At 42.9% G+C, this 16,818-nt stretch overlaps 1 protein-coding gene and 1 long non-coding RNA gene across 2 annotated transcripts in view; one reads left to right on the forward strand and one right to left on the reverse strand.

The window, feature by feature from the left end:
• Positions 1–16,818, reverse strand: part of SH3BGRL (SH3 domain binding glutamate rich protein like) — a 223,412-nt gene that overhangs the window by 165,593 nt on the left and 41,001 nt on the right. The window lies entirely within an intron of this gene.
• LOC136791853 (uncharacterized) lies at positions 12,250–13,903 on the forward strand. The gene is made up of 3 exons (XR_010834735.1): positions 12,250–12,834; positions 13,232–13,440; positions 13,695–13,903. It is a non-coding gene; the product is annotated as an uncharacterized lncRNA (long non-coding RNA).

Below are 16,818 nucleotides of genomic sequence, written 5' to 3' on the forward strand. Positions count from 1 at the left end.
TAAATTAATTAGCTCATGGATCTACTGCACTATGAAAACAGTAAGAGCTAACTATTTCCTTTTTTTTTTTTTTTTTCAGTCAATATCCCCAGATAATTTTCATCTTACACCATACCTGGGGAAGAGAATAGTGTTTAACATACAGAGAAAAGCTTATGCTCAATGGCTGATGAACCTAATTTAATGCCAGGCAGGGAGAGCTGGATTTTCTTGGAACTTTGCCTTTACCTCTTTGCGCATTTTTGGGGAGGTGGATGTAAATCTGTGCCACTGTGATGTCACCATGCTTGTATGAATGGCCATAGGCAGTCAGGCCAGAGAAATGCTCACAGAGCTTGCAGCAATATGTTTTTCAGCAAGAAGAAAAGTGACAGGAGGTGTTGAATGAAGGAGAAGGGCATCTGCACGATGAACTCCTGGGTCCACTGAGGTTGATGGGACTCTTGCTACTGAGTTCAGTGACGCTGGGATTTCACCCGGAGCACTTTGTTTTGGAAATGAGGATTTTAAAAGTAACATCCAAGGCCAGGTCTCCTCTGCTGATGTGATGTACAAGAACGGCTCTCTAAAGCCTGGGCTCTTGCTGCCTCCTCCTACTTTGGCCCTAATTCAAGAAGGCACTTAACACATACATAAATACATTTCTCATCAGCAAAGCTTTTCAGCAAACACCTAGTTTAAGGATTTTCTTATCTCTAATTCGTTGCTTAAGAAGTAAGGTATTACTCAATAGGAGTAAAAGTGGGATAATCTAGCTGTAAATCCTTATCATTTATATCATTTATTACCAGAGCTTAGTCATCTTTTGACCAATGACGCACAGCACTGATTTCTTGCTGAATAAAATTTTAGAAGCACAGCCAATTTTTCACAGAGGCTTGGAACTGTGCCCTTTATCTGTTTTTATGAATGTACAGCTCCAAGTCCGTAGCATGCAGTAGAAAACCTAATGCAAGGTCATGTTTTGCTAGAATAACAGCACCGAAATCCTCAACTGCAACCATGGGGTCCAGCCCTACCTTCACATTTTATCAAATTTCATAGGGATTTTGGTGTGCAGAGTAAGTTCAAACTGTGATAACAATAAAGGCAGTTTCAAAATGATGAAGATTACCCAGCTTGGAATTGTAAAGGTCAGATCCTGATCTACACTTCCCCAATTCTCACGTGTATTTAGATCTGAGATAGCCTGTGCATTTAGCTCTCCACTCTGCAGCTCAATAGAGGGGAAGAAAATAATTTTTACCTTTGGAAAATTCCATCACAGTACTACATTTTCACTCCAAAACTACCGAATTTCATGTCATGAATGATGCATATTCTGTCTCAAAGGGAATCATCTGAGAAAAAAAAATTAAAATCCCTGTGGCCTTAATTTTAAGGCTTTGTTTCTCAGACAATTTTGGGGGGGGGGAAGGGGGGGAAGAAGTGCACTTTCCAGGTTAACTAGGCATTCACTTTGCACACAAAAAAGAAACAACTGCAAGAAATTTTCCCTTCCAGACTGCCAGAGTGAAAGCAGCAGCCTGCACACATGACTGTCAGAGCAGCGCAAGCTCTTCCTCTTGTCACAGGGCGCCTTGCACTGAGCGCTCGGCCAGATTTCAGGAAGGAATTTATACTGCCCGTGTCTGTTTTTTCAATCCAGTAGCCGTGGCGTGCCAATCAGGACTTACTGAATAAAAGAGGCTTCTCGAGAACTACTTGATGTGCAAATTTCTCTTAAGGGAAGCGGAAGGAGAAAAGACGGAGTTTTTATAGCTCCTCCTGCCGTTTATGGAGTTTTACTCTAAAATATGAAGAGCCTTGTTGCGTTTATTTATTGCACGAGCCTAGAAGTGGAGAATGTTTTCATTCACCCAGAGCAGGTCTCTTTGAAGGCAGAATGCAATTCCTGTTTTCTTCTGCCATTGATGCTTGGAATGAAAGCAAATCAAAACAATCAAAACCATGAGATTAGTCAGAATTAGCTCTTTTCCTGTACTGATGCTCAAGCTCTGCTCTGTATGAAATAATTTTCCGACCTTTGGCCAGAGAGGAAAAAATTGAAAAGCTCAAAATAAGCCATAAAAATAACCATTTAAAATTTCCTCAGGAAATCTGTTGAAATACTGATGCGATTTTCTGCAGTAACTACTTCAATTTGAAATAGCTTCTTTAACTGTGGGAGACTAGAAAGGCGCTGCCAGGATCGTACGGAGATCAAAGCTCGCCGATAGGGTGGCAGACAGACTGCGAGACAAATGAAAGGGATAATGCAGGAGCTAGGTGCCACGTGAAAGAGATGTGAACCAGGTCTAGCAGGAGGAAGGCTGCTCCAAGATGAACGAACCACCCGAGAAGAGAGGTGTCTCTGTACTCTGCCATTTGAGCGAGGCTCCTGGAACATTCAGCAAACTTTGCTCTAGCTGTCAGATTTCGGAGAAGCCCACGTACGCACTGATCTCAAATGGAGATTTAATGGTCCAGCAGGTGAGAAGCTGCAGAAAATCCACTTCGCATCATGACTACGTAATAGAGTGAAGAAGAGCCTTCTAATTCCAGACACAGAGTGGTGAGTGTTAGTTTGTTGGGAAGCCAGGGGAAACGGGAGAAAATGTGGCCTCGTAAATCCAGTTATGCTTCCAGAAATATACCATAGGAACATTAGATGCTACTGGGAACACACATAGTAGAGCTAAGTGCTCACCAAAGCATGCTAACCTAATTTCGTGATTACATGAAAGGAGAAAATCCTGACTCATATTTTATTAAAATTGTTATGGTGAATCAGCAAATTACTCTGTTTATCTCCTTCAACGTCAGCACAGTGAAGTCTGGAGCAAGCTGAACTAATCTCACTGCCCTTGTAAATAGAATATATTCAGACCAGCTGAAGCTGGGCTAAATGGAAACAAGCAGTAATTCGTCATTGACGGACAGCTGGGGAGCTCAGAAAAATGCTATTTCCTGACTGTCCTGCCAGAAGGAAAGACACGCTCTGCCTGTGCCTTTCATCTCTGACTCCTTTATCATGCCAGATCCCAAATAAAAACATTTACACTCAAAAACGTTGCGGTCGTTATCGCAAGATCTCCCCATATGGCAAATGCCGGTCTTTTATACATATGCCCTTTTATATATATTCCTGTGGTGGCAGGGAAGAAAATAAAACTGCACAGAAATGTATAACTTGATCTGGCTTGTTTAGCCGCTAATCCAATCTTCTCTCTCTTAGTAAAGCTCAAATAATCTGATTTATTTTTTTTTTGTGGGGGGCATTCTGGAGCACCTGAGGGAAGAGAATGAAATTCTGCCTTCCTATTGTAGACTATCAGCGAAGCTTCTGAGATGCCGCCCCGCACTGGTTCTCAGACTATGCAGAGAAATTTCCACCCGTCACCCTCTCACCCCTGCGATGTCCCGTTGCAGAGCTTTTCCAGCCATCCTGGAAGCTTTTCTAATTAGGCAATGATGTGGGCACGTGCACATCTGCAAATATGCATCTGCACCTGAATACGTGCGCACCTGCATGTGCTCCAAGGGCTGCATCTCCAGGGACAACTCCTGCTAATTACATGATGAAATCCCACATGAATTGATCACACTGAATGAATGTGAATGAGCGCATCGTTTGGGTGAAAATACCTAAGTGTATAGCATGGTTATTCTGTGTGTTTTTGTTTTTGTTTTTTGTTTTTTGTTTTTTTTTTTTTAAAAAAAAGATTAATCAAACCTGCTTGGAAACCATAGAACTATGAAGGCGGGTACAATTTTGGCAGGTCAGTCCTAGTCCGCAATCTTTTAAAGATGTAACCTTCCTCTGCCACCTGCTATTGTCTCTTGCCTGATGGAGAAGTCGGCCTGGACTTTTCTCTTGCTTCTAATGAATTGATAGCGCGTTTATTTTCTTTCTCTCTTTTTATATCCCCTGTCAGTTGTACAGCAACTCCCTTTGTGCCTCAGCTTTCACAATAGGGCTGGTGGGATTTCTTAGGTAACCGCTCACTGCGTTCCTCACAAAGGAAGCTCCTGTGCACATATTGCAAATCCAAGCTCTCCTGCAGCCTGGTGGGAACTCACGACTCTGCGGTCAAGCACCCTCCTAAACTTCTCCTTCCACAGGAGGGACAGAGAGGGAGAACCTGTGCAAAGAGGCAGCAGTAGGAGCAGGCAGGGAATACAGAAAGGTACGAAAAGAAGTTAGGGGGAGTGAGCGATGAGCAAGGAGGGATCTGCTGGTTTAGAGGACGACCTGGAGCAACATCTGCTGCTATCTGAATAATGCACGTGCTAGCTGCCGCTCTGCACGGAAAGTGGAAGAAGAGTGGAGGCAGTCCTTCCCAACAGATGCTGGGGACAAGCCCGTGCCCTGGCTCCGGCCCCAGCCCCGGCGCAGAGGCCGTGGGTGACAACGGCACCCGCGGTGGCACTGCACCCGCGTGGCTGCGCCGTGCTGGAGCCGGCGGCCGAGCGGAGGTGACAGGCACGCACCGCGCTGCACCCTCACACCTCGCTGCTCCTCTGCCACTGCGGCAGCAGTGCGAGGAACGGCGCTCGTGGTCCCCACGTTTCCAAAGGGGAAAAGGCTTACGTCGGATTTCATGGTATTTTTAACAGAGAAATGGCTTAGGGAAGCAGCAAGGCTCCTTAGTGTTATTCATGTGCTACACAGAAGCATTTCATGAGCTTTGAATGAAAAGAGCTATAGCGGAGCTTGATATTATTATTACTATGTTGTGTAATCAAAATGAATGATGAATACAGAGCAAAAGAGATTCCTTCAGAGAATAAACCGTTCTGACAAATGCTGTACAGAACGTAAAGATTTGTTCTGATTTTCATTCTGAGTACATCCTTTAAATGCTCAGTAAGGCACAGGCTGGCCTGGTAGCAAAACTCTTTTAATTCCTGGAGCAAGGGAGCAGTCACGCAGGCTTCTTGGTGGTACCCTGCCACTCGTCCTTACCTGGGAGCTGCCACTGGAGCTGCCGTGCCTCTGCTGCAGGACCAGCGCCAGCTGCGGGACTCCTGTGGGGCTTCCTACTCACCAAGGCCTCCAAACTGGAAATGAATCTCTCCATTGCCTCGCCGCTCCAAAACTCAGAAGGGAACCCAACAGGCTGCTGACGGCACCTGAGCGGCCCAGCTGTCCCTCGGAAGAGCAGGAAGCAGCCCTAGGCAGTTCAGCATTTCTCTGCTCCGAGAGTGAACAAAGAGCCCAGGTGCTGTGTCACTTCACTGGAAGAATTCCTGTGTGGTTCCTGAGTGGGATCACCCAGCGATTGCTTTATGGGGAGCTGGCACGTTGTTTTAGGATGTCTTCATTTAATTCAGCCGTAAAGATTCATGCTTTCCATCGATCCCCACCAGTGGCTGTCTGCACATCAGACACATTTGCAGCTCCCTTTAACGAGCAGAAGGATCCTTTGGAGAGGCGGCAGCAGGATTCTGGGACCAGCCAAAAAAATGCTTCAATGGCTGTTAAGCATCAGTGCTTGGTTCTAGTTGAAAGGCTGATCATAAAAACGAAGTTGTAACACCATCTGTGAGGTGCTGGCACATGGCAGGTTGGCCTGGGCAGTTCCACCACACGCAGGTTGTGTGCAGCACCGCTGATCGGACGGAGCCGTGCGCTGCTGCGCGCCCCGAGCGGTTCCTGAGTGATGCTTTGTGTTCTGGCGGGCTCAAAGGCATATTCATTTGTTCTTCTATTGCTTTCGTGCCTATGTTTTCAGAAACCGTTGTGAAAAAACAAATGCCTTTGGAGAAAAATTGCTTCCAGCAAAGGAGCTGATGGTAGTTGCTGTTTGACTTCTCAAAATAGCAGTTTTAGTAGCTCGGGGACTCCAAACAACCTCCCAGAGCTCAGGAGGCACAGTTGTAGCACAAGCTTTCTAATAATACAACAACATATTGCTCAGACCCCTGAGAAACGGTGTGATCGTGTTTTCTTAGTTACGCTTGCTCGCGAGCTTGCATCAGAGGACTCCTACCTTTCTAACGCCTGTTCTTGCATTTACCTCACCAGTCACAACCACGCAACATCTCCGTGATATCCACCAGAGGAGGCAAAGTAATAATCTACTGAACACATTTTTTACCTTTTGATACAGCCTTCCAGCTAGAAACCAGATTACCACCAGCAAATGCTTCACGGACAGCTGAAGTCCTTGTATTGTTTAGGAACCAGTTGAAATTAAGGTCCTAAAAGCTGTTCTTCAAAACTAGCAGTAAGCAGCATCTGGTGCATACCTTTATGCATAGACATAAGGTATTGGGTTTTATTACCACCAGGTACTGCTTTTCACCTGTGGAGCAAGCAAACAGAAAATGTGCTTACGAAAATCCAAAAGACTCCAACTAAGTGGTGCTGTTTATCACAAACCTGCAAAAAGGCTTGGGGTTACCGGCTTACGTATGGTGAGAAATCTCCGGCATGTTTTTCCAACCACTCAGCATGTGATTATGCAGGGATGAAGCACTAATGTTAACACCGGTTGCTCTGACATTGTCACAGTACACTCTGTTTTTTCATACAGATGTTTTCTTCCATCAGGGAGCTGAAAACGGAAAGGCTGATGAAAGCGAGGATCAAAAGCTTATGCAAGCCGGATCGTGTTGGTTTGTTCTTTCCATTACCGTGACATCAAGGATGCCCGAGGGATGGAGAGGCACTGAGCACAGCTGTGATCAGAGGTCTCTAGCCCCATGGTTACCACCCAGATTTGTGATGGTGAAGTCGGGGAGAGTGCCTGACAAACAGACTACAAATGGTGCTCTCCATCCCATGCTCAGGTGGTCACATCTACTGAGCAGGGATCGAGAGGCATCTCATCCCACCTGGGTCACCGCGCAGGGGATGTGCCCAGGCAGGGCCGGCCCTGGATGTGCAGCAGGTCCTGTAGCACACCTGGCTTGCACGTAAAAAATACGCTATTTCAGATAAAAATGTGTGCCTCCTGCAGTCTCCGGGAGCCTTGGCAGGTCCTTGTCCTCCTCTAAGGCAGAGGACTTAACCCCAGCTACACAGCCTGTTCAGGTGGCATGGCCATTCCTGTGCCTACACACCACCTTTGGATTAATTTATTAAAGAAAAGGGCATTCAGTTTTTAAAAATAAATTAATATATGTATTTATTTGTTTGCAGGTTCTCTTAACTGGCATGCAACTCCTCTAGCCCTTTTCCAGGAGAAAAATCACTTCCCTGTCACATTAATTGAGTTTCATTTTCTTCTTAAATCTATCCCAAGCCTCTCATCTGCTCAGTGGCTGACAGAGTATTTTCAAAGTCTGAATATTAATCTCTTTAAGAAAAGAAATAAGGCATTTTGTGAAAAAAAAAAAAAACTTTCAGATCTTCTTCAGCATGAACAGTCTATTTTCTTCAAACTGTTTTTGGTTTGGGTGAAATTCCATATCCTTATTTTAAATTGACTACCAACATCCCATTACAGAACATGACCATTACAGCTCAGTAGCTGGCTGTGTCAGTCTTTCTGGGAGAGATAAGCTGGAAATGTACATCAGTAAATTAATGGCAATTGATCATGCGCAACGTTTACCAAAAATTCACCCTAGTGATGTGGGGTCCCTTGGTTTTTACTGTACCATTGACTATCAAGAAGGTCTAGCTTAAACCGGCACCATTTTTTTCTCAAAATGACACAATCTGGGATCATGAAAAGTCTTGACGGCCGTTATGGTGAGAACACACACACACGTCCTGTGTGGAATCACGGCTTCTTTTGTCGTGTCTCTGCGACCCACAGGCAAAGTCCTGCGGCCGGGAGGAGCCGTGGCTCCAGCAGGCACCTCTGGGGACCTGCGAAAGGCTCCCAAGGGGCTGAGCATCCTTCTCCAGTGCTAGCACGGGTGCTGTTCCCCGATAAGCCCATCTTCCATTCTATTTTGCCTTATTTGTTACTTAAAAAGACTGACCCGTTTTCATTTTAAAATCAAGTGTATTGCTCTGGTGGACCTCAGAGGTACAGAATCAGATAATTAATGACAGTACTGGAGAGTTAAATGGCTTTATTGAACTGATGCTTTTATGCCCTCCAGCTGCCTGCTTTTCAGATCCCGGCAGGTTGGGTCTGAGTACCTAGACAGCGCGTCCAGCTAAGGAGGTTTCACATGCCTGCTTCCCTTCCTTGCTCTCCAAAGAGATGGGAGAAATCCCTGTGCTGCTTCATATAAATAATGCCCATATTGTTGGTTTTGCGTAAATTACAGGTCAGAACATGAAGGTATTTACAGCATGGCATGTATAAGAAAAGCTATTTGTTGTCATCACACCGGTCAACAGCACCCTGGTCTTCTAGCAGAACTATTAAATAGCAGTTCTGCTCTGTCTCCCTCTTCATCCATGCATGGCTGAAGGAAGGAAGCCAGCTGGATGCCGGCACTTTCCTTCAAGTTGCGTTTGGTGTTCTTTGTGTTCTCCTCAACACAAAAGCCTACAGTGTGTTAAGAGCATGAAGAATAACAGAAAATTAGGCTTTTTAAAGAAAAAAAAACAACCATGAATTGTTGGACTCTTCTGTCCACAGAAAATTTCACAATATCTGGTACTCATTGCAAATGGGAGCAATTTTTGCTGAATTTTCTATGGAACTGAAACTCTTAGTTTTGACCACTTCAATGGCATCTGTTAAGCCGAAATATTGCAGAAGTATCTTTATGAAAGAAGAACCAGTAGTAACGCTTCAGTACTGAATGAATCAATGCTCGCATTAAATCACCAGCTCTAGCGATCAGCCCGTCTCCTCCTGTTGCCGTATGCTAGCGGTGATTGTATTGAGTGATGGAAATGCTCATGTTGTGATTTACAATCACACAGTCTGTGGTGCAAAAATTTGCCTCCAGTTACAAGCCTTGTGACGTCCACTGGTACATGCTCCCTATAGCCAGAGCATCCACCTTTACCTGAGTACGAACGTGGGTAGACCTATCTATATTTTTTTATATTTTATATTTATTTATATTTTGCCATCATCTTTCCACGTTGAACTGGTTCTAACTGCACCTCATCGTTAACGCTTTGAACTCGACTTGCTGCGGCTGCCAACCATTTGCAGTGGGAATCTGGTGTGTCACCGACGTTTCTGGCCTTTAGCAAACCTCACTTGCAACAGAAACTGTTTCAGAGTCCATCTGCCGTAATGAATATTGCTGCGAGTAAAGAGCAAAGTAGGAAGTGGGCAAAGGTTGCGGGCTCCTGTGCCAGGGCTCCTCCATTAGGAAAGCCTGGGGAGGCCAAGCTGCCTGGCTCGCTCCAAGGGCTAACACAATTCAGCTTTCCATAGCCAATTGGTTTTGCTTCAGAGACGCAGAGAGGTATTGGTTAGCAAATATCCCATATACCCTAACATCTTGATCACTTTAATTTCTTTATGCTATAAATACAGACTTTAAATACAATGTGGATCAAATCCTTATATTGCTTTTACTTGGCATCCTGTAAGAAAATTGCATTTTAGTTATAGCAGTGTTCTCCACAACTTTAAAGTTTTCAGTAGCGTTTGTGGGATTCCTACATTTACGTCTAATGTTCTGTCCCCTGAACTTCTTTTCAACAGTTACTTTCTTTTGCACACCATGCGTGACTGGTGCTATGAATGACTAATTGTACAGATCAATTACTGTGATTAAAATCGATCCTCCCTGCAATGTCCTCCTGGCGTCACAGTTCACAAACCAACGCACATGAGCTCACTTGGCTTGGTCTTGCACCGATTACACATTGTGAGAATTTCACCGAATATAGTAGGGCTATTTCTGTGTCCAAATTACGGCATTGGATCATCAGGAGAATAAAGTGCATGCTGTGTTTATGTACTTTATACCTAATTGTAAAGTCGTATTTGGTTTTGAATGCATTCTAGAAACGAGCCATTTTATAGCAAGAGCCAGCCTGGAGGTTTTATGCAATATGGGACCTCAGGTATCATGGAAGTAAAATGTGCCTTTGCTTCTCCTTATAAAACATGAACAATAACACAGGTTTCTACAGGCTTAGCTGAAAGGCATCAAACAAATACTATTTGTAACACTTTGTTGGGCACGGATAAGCCCACCATAAATAACCAACCTGTGACAAGAATTATATTTGTCTATGTCTGCAGGTAATGTTAAAGCATGTAGGAAAGGGGAGGAAGAGACGGAAAAAGTGGCTGATGAAGGAAGAATAAGAGCAAGAGAGTCTGAGCTGAAATACCACAGACGGAGGAGGAGAATTTTATTTCCTTAATGAATGCTTTAAACCTCACTGCCTCATTCCTGTCCTAAAAGCCATCACCACCTCTAAGTGTATGCGTTAAAATGGCAAATCCATACACCTCCATCATGTGTGGAAATTGAATTCTACTGTACTTCTTCAGCACTCTCATTTAATAATTCTGGTGTTTTTTTTTCCTTATTTTCAGTTCACTTCTTTCTTCTAGCTCATCCCCTCGTGCAGCCGAGTTTGTCAGTTTTATTTCTCCAAAGTGCTACCGAGGGCGCAACGTGTAATTCACAACTCAATAAAATTTGAAGAAAAATAAATGTTTGCTGCATCAAAGATGAGATGGAGATTGTGTAGGAGGGAAGGTGAGGGGAGGAAGTAGGAGGCAGACTTAAACTAAATTGCTTCTTTTGGAAGAGGTTTGAGAATTGAGGGTAGGTAACTCGGCAGAGCACAAATGTTCTAAAATGGATTTATCAGGAATTAAAATGCAAACAGTGGAGGAAAGCATTCAGAAATAGTGGCTGTGCAGGGTGATTTCAGCCTAATGAGAAGTTAGCAGTTGGTACTGGAAATCTAAATCATGATTGGTTTGAAGTAAGGATTAAATTGTTTAAAATTGCATTGGCTGGAAAAAGTCAACAACTGCATCTTCATCTTTCGGAAAGACGGGACACGGCACGCTCCTCCTCGTTTCAGAGAGGCAGGAAGGCTGTACCGATAGTTCAGAGACTGGTCAACAGCTTTATTCATTTCAGAGAGGAAGTCGTTCAGATAGCAAATAACAGTGACTCAGATGTCAAAATTACCAACACTCCTTTTCCTAGATGAGACGTGATGGAGGGTCTTAGCACGGCCCGAGTTGCCGTAAGTGACGCCTCATTCTGCCCCAAAATACAGCTTCTGGCCAGCTGAGGAGATACTACCCTGCCAAAACGGAGTTCTTACTGGAGGAGGGACGAGGCAGCACGAGTTAACTGTCGTAGAAAGCAATGAAGAGCCGTGCTGCCCTCCTGGAAATTCCTGCATTTGGGCCTTCTGAGTGCAGAACTGCAGCGGTTCAAACCCTGTCTCTTCCACGGCCGCTTTGTAGCCTCCTGCAGGAGCGCTGGCTGGGGCTGGGGCTGTAATTAGCCCCACGCTCCATCTCCGTGAAGGCAATTTGCCCTGGCAGATTTATTCCCTTCTCTGTGAAGTAGTAAATTTCAAATGAAAACTTGCGGAGAATGTGCGATTTATGTATTTTAATGTACTTTCAGTATGTTACTCTAATGAAAATGCTTACAAATATATGAAATGTGTAAGCTTCTTTGCTATTTACTAACTTCTTGGTGTGTCTATAACTTCACCCACAGTAGGCAAGATATTTAATTCAGGTTGCTGAAGAGAAGTGCCAGGTAATATGAATCTTCAAAAATTTTTATGTTCTTTTTAGTCATTAAAATTCGATGATTTATGTCTGTTAAAAACCTGAAATTATAAACTGTATTTCCCTAGTAATGCTGCTCGCCTCTTAATCACTGCAGCACTGATAGGATTTGATCATTAACTGGTCAATAGTCCTTACAATCTTCTCTACAGGTTAATCTTCTTAAAGGTGACAGGACTGCAGAGAATAAGCCATGCCATCTGCAGATAAGCTCGAGAACGGTAGGTTTATGGGAGGGTGGAGACCACTCGGTGTCCACTTCTGTGGTTGAATGCTGCACTCAGGCACAGCTCTCCTTAAACAACCTGCTGCTTGGGGTGAAATCCATCTCCCATCGAGCCGACAGAAATCCTAGTGCTTCACATCCTCAATACCGATATTAGCCTTCCAAGTAATTGCAAGGCAATAAAATCCCTTTTTCTTGTGGTACAACTGCAACCACAACGTTGCCATGGCAATGATTAAGATTCATTGGCAATATTTCCCTTACAATCTTCCAGCCATTTAAAGGTGTGCAGGGTTCCCTCCCACCCCCCAAAAACCAACCAACCAACCAACCAAACAAAAACATAATAAATGACTGTGTGAGTCAAAAAAAAAAAAAAGGATAATTTATCTAGGTTTTTACTAATGTGAAATTAGAAAGCAATAATTAACAAGTTTTCACGGGTGTCATACGTGGTTAAGCTTACTGTTCAAACAGTTCAACTGCCCTTTGTGCTGTTAAGTTTCAGTTTAACTAACACGGCTTTTAAAGAACATCTTCTCTACCAGTGGTGCCATGGTACTAACTTCTTGTTCAATCTCATGGAATTCCTAGCTTGCTTCGGGGTTTCTGAATCGAGTAGATTCTGGCTCTCCGTGAGCTGAGAGGCACACGGAGTGGTTCCTTGGGGCCCCATAACCCTTCCCTGATGCCCGTTGACCCCACTGGTAGCCACGTAGGTGGGGGAACGGAGTCCAAGAGCAGCTGCCAGGCGTGGCGTTGGGAACGCTCAGCCCTGCAGGAGGTTCGTGTTCGCCAGAAAATGGGAAGGGACCCCGAGGAGCCCATCACCAGGAGGGTATTTCTTCACAGGCCACAGGGGAAGAGGGATGTAGGCTGGAGCTCTGGTGGCATATGCCCTGATCAGCCTGGTTGGCTCCCTCCCGTGTCAGCTGTGTGAAGCTGATCAACCCTTTTTCAGGTTTGACTGAGGTAAACTCCTATTTCTGAGCAGTTCTTCCTTCTTTGTTCTCTCATATTGTTGTGTATAATTAGGCCATCTTTACTTCTCTTTGACATCACTGAAATGAATCATTTTTTTCCAAGTAGATGATCACTCGAATAGTTCCTATCTAACGTTGCTGTCACTTCCAAACCATGTCCTAATTAATGAGTTCCAGTAATAATATGAAAAAAAAAAAAAGAGTGGATATTCAGTGATCTAGTGTCTGTTTCTGACCCTGGAAAACCTTACTCGTTTAAGTAACTATTATAGATGAGATTGTGCAAGTTTCTAGGAGGTTGATTATAGTTGGGCTGTTCACTCCCGAGTAGTCTGCTCGCAGTTAGTTCTCCATTAAATGTGTTCTCTATTAAATCACTCCTACAGCTCTCCGAAGAATTGGTTTTAAAACCACAGACAATAATACCTGCTTCTGTGAAAGTGATATTGAGAATTATCTACCAATGCGAATTGGATCCAGAAAATCGTACACCATAATTGTGTCTTTTCCCATCTCCTGAAAAGGTACTTTATATACACGTCTCCTGCTAAAACAGAGAGCAGTGCAGCTGCTGGTCACCGCATGTCTGTCACAGGTAGGCATTACAAAGCTTTTACAGTCAGGATTCAGCAATCTTTATCATTATGAATTCAGACTCCCGAGACACAAGCTAGAATAATTACTGTTACTAGCTTTGCTCAAAAGTGCCTGCTGCCATGCTTATTATGGCTCATTTGCTATAAGTACTCCTACATTATTACCATATCTACAAGCTATTCATATATGAATTTCGGATAGTGGAGGCAAATGAGGAAGCCGTCGGTTCAGATGCATCACTTCTCCTGGCAGGTTTTTGCCGGAGATGCTTCAGCAGCACCCGACGCCAGCCACGCAGCCAGCAAGCTCCCGGCCCTACTGCTGCTCAGCCTGAGAGCAGCCCGAGGGCTCCTTGCTCCTGCACCGCCCCCGGACGGGAGGGCAGGTAGCTCCTCGGGACTGCTCGAGCCAACCTCACACTTCCAGAGAAGCTGGAGAAGTCCCATGCACTATATTGGGAATTTAAAAGGCCAATACTAATATAAATACTTTATACTAATAAAAACTTTATACTAATAAATACAGACTTGAATTACCATAAAGCAGCATTAATCTCCTGTTCCAACACCTTTTTCTGAACACCTTATTTATGAAGAACATAGATTTATAGGGCCGTGAGATAAGTTTATTCATGTAAAAAGAAAACATGAACTCGTGTTCGAAAGCTTAGCTAGCTAAAAACAATAACTCAGCACTTTTTTTTTCCTAAAAATTCTGCTGTCTGAAGGAAACCTCCTGTGATGAAAGACAAGCAGTGAGGATGAATGTTTTCTCCCAAATTAGCCTTGACCGATTTCCTCTGCTTCCCACAGCTTTCAGCTACCAGCCAGAATGCATTACCAGACTACAGTCAGTTTGGTCTTATCCATCACGTATTTGAAGAGAAAATCAAAGTCTTACTATTTATTAGCGCAACAAACAGCTGACTTAAAAAGACTACTGTAGAGTATGAAGAGTATGAAGTCTAGTTATGTTTACAGCAAGCTAGAAAAATTTGTTAAAGAAAAAAAAAAGCCTTAACGTGATAGTTTATTTCATCTAAAGTAAATGACGAATGAAAACTAAAACCCTCCACGGAAGACTGGGTCTTCAGTATCTCATCCTAAGCCTAACTGCAAATTATACTCCTCTAAAATACGGTGCAATTAACTCTTAAAACCATTGTTACATTTACCTTGTAGCAAGGAAAGTCTGACCGAGAAAAAGTTAGGGCTTGAAGTCACGGAGCAGAACATGTTCTGTATGTGTGACAAAACTTCTGCCTTTCAGATTGAGTAGCTGTCAGTTCTGCATTAACAGTCGAGTGCTATCAGAAATTAAGCTTATGACACTTCTCAGATGGGGGATGTCACGGCTGTATCACTGCGGATCACCAGATGGCTGATTTTCTCCCATTCGCTACTGCCAAACTAGATGAGAGTCAAACAGTGGAGATGGCAACTGTGCTTTGGGGAATGACACCGAGAGGTTTCTTAATTCCCCCGAGTTCTTCTGGGGTGGTGACAGACAGGCAGATTTACTTTATGGTTAGCTGCAAGTCAATAAATTAGTGACAAGAGGACTTTTAGCATCAGAACAGATTAGAGCCAAAATGTTGGTTGCTGTATATGGCTCCTATGCTGCTTGCAACTTCATCAGGTGACGCCTTAGCCATAGTTATCAAAGGAATGAGGATTAAAGGGAAATTAAATAAAAATATTACATTTACTTCTCATTATGTACTTTGTATTTAACTAGGATGTATAACTTTTTATCAGGCACTTCAATCACTTCATCCTGCAAAAAATATGTATTTAATTAAAAGCTGGAGCACACTCTCTTCAAGTGATTTAAAGGGTGAAAAAAGTCCTTCAGCTGATGACATGCTTGTGAACTTTATTTCAGAAAGTTCTGTTCCAAAATCTGTGTTCCGTCTCACAGTAAATTCAATGGCATAAGTTCTTATTTTTTGCACTCTTTTCTAGGTGTTGAATGGTTTATTAGATATGATGCAGGCTACTGTCATTTTGTTATTTCTTTTTTTGGATAGGCTGGGTTTGGGTGGGGGTCTTTGTCTTAGAAGAGGTCTCTGCAAATAGTTATGCTCTTGTTAACATACAGTGCAAGAAATGAGAGTCCTCCTTGGTTGTTTCAAAGTTATTGGTTCAGGCTCTCAGCCTTTTAATAATTAGACACCAGAGCACTTACTTTAACAGCTTCTGTCTGAAAGATATAATATGAGGAAAAAAAACTTGCATCTCAAGCTATCAGAGTGACTCAGCAAGGTGACTCAAGAAAATAATTTAACTTTCTGGAGGAATTACCACTTAATAAGGCAGACTGTCACGACTTATAAAATGACACCTCCAGCAACTCAACAGTGAACACAGCTCACGTTTGCTCTTTGTGTTCAGGTTGATCTAAAGAGAAATGCTGCACACTTAGTCGAGTATCTTTGACTTACGCATACTGAAATACGTGCGATAAATGGCAGAATTTGGGAACATGATAAAAATACTGTTTGGTATCAAATGCTTGTACTACTGGCTGCTTGGTGCTATGAAGATTAAGGTCTCTGTTCTTCAGAACATTGTGCATGTGAATATTTGTACTAAATAAAAGTCAGTGAAAGTTGTTCTAGTTATGTAAGTGGGCGTTAAATCTGTATTTTTTTTTCCCCAGTTTATTTGTCTTTTTCACAACATACTCAAATTCTGCCATACAGTCAAATTCTATTCTTTTCAGTCTCAGAGGGAAGACCGGAGATGGCACTATCCCAGAATAGCCTACACCTACAGGTAGGACATGCTGCAGGGAATTCAGGTGAGGGACACAAAATTTATAAAAAAAGAATTGAGTAGGAGTCACAGATCATTTAATTAGCTCTGTGCAATAACATTCTGCTCCATTTGAAAAGCAGCTCCACTAGTTTCCGTAGATATTGGAGGACAACAAACAATAGCAATAGAAACATCTGATATTACAGTTTTTCAACGTTTTTCCCAGTGTATCATAATTTTATGTTATTTGCCTGTCAAATTAAAAATGTATTATTACTAAAAAAAGTATTACAGTGTATTAATATTACATTTCAATATTTCCCAAGTGAAACGCCATATCCTGAGAGGGGATACTATTAAAAAGGAAACAGTTTTTTTTATGAAAGCATAAATAAATTATAGGTAACATAAATATGCAGTCTGTTACCCTTGTCCTACATGTATAAAGCTCTCACGTATGTGTGTGCATGTACATATACAAATATATACATATTATATACTCTCCAATAATCTAGCTTCAGCCAGAAGTATGATAATTAACATGAGCTATAGCACTAAAAAACAACCGAGCACATATGTGTCTTTAAACTCATGAATTAGTCCCATCATTCTTTTGG

Source organism: Anser cygnoides, chromosome 13, assembly GCF_040182565.1.
Source record: "Anser cygnoides isolate HZ-2024a breed goose chromosome 13, Taihu_goose_T2T_genome, whole genome shotgun sequence".
NCBI lineage: Eukaryota > Metazoa > Chordata > Aves > Anseriformes > Anatidae > Anser > Anser cygnoides.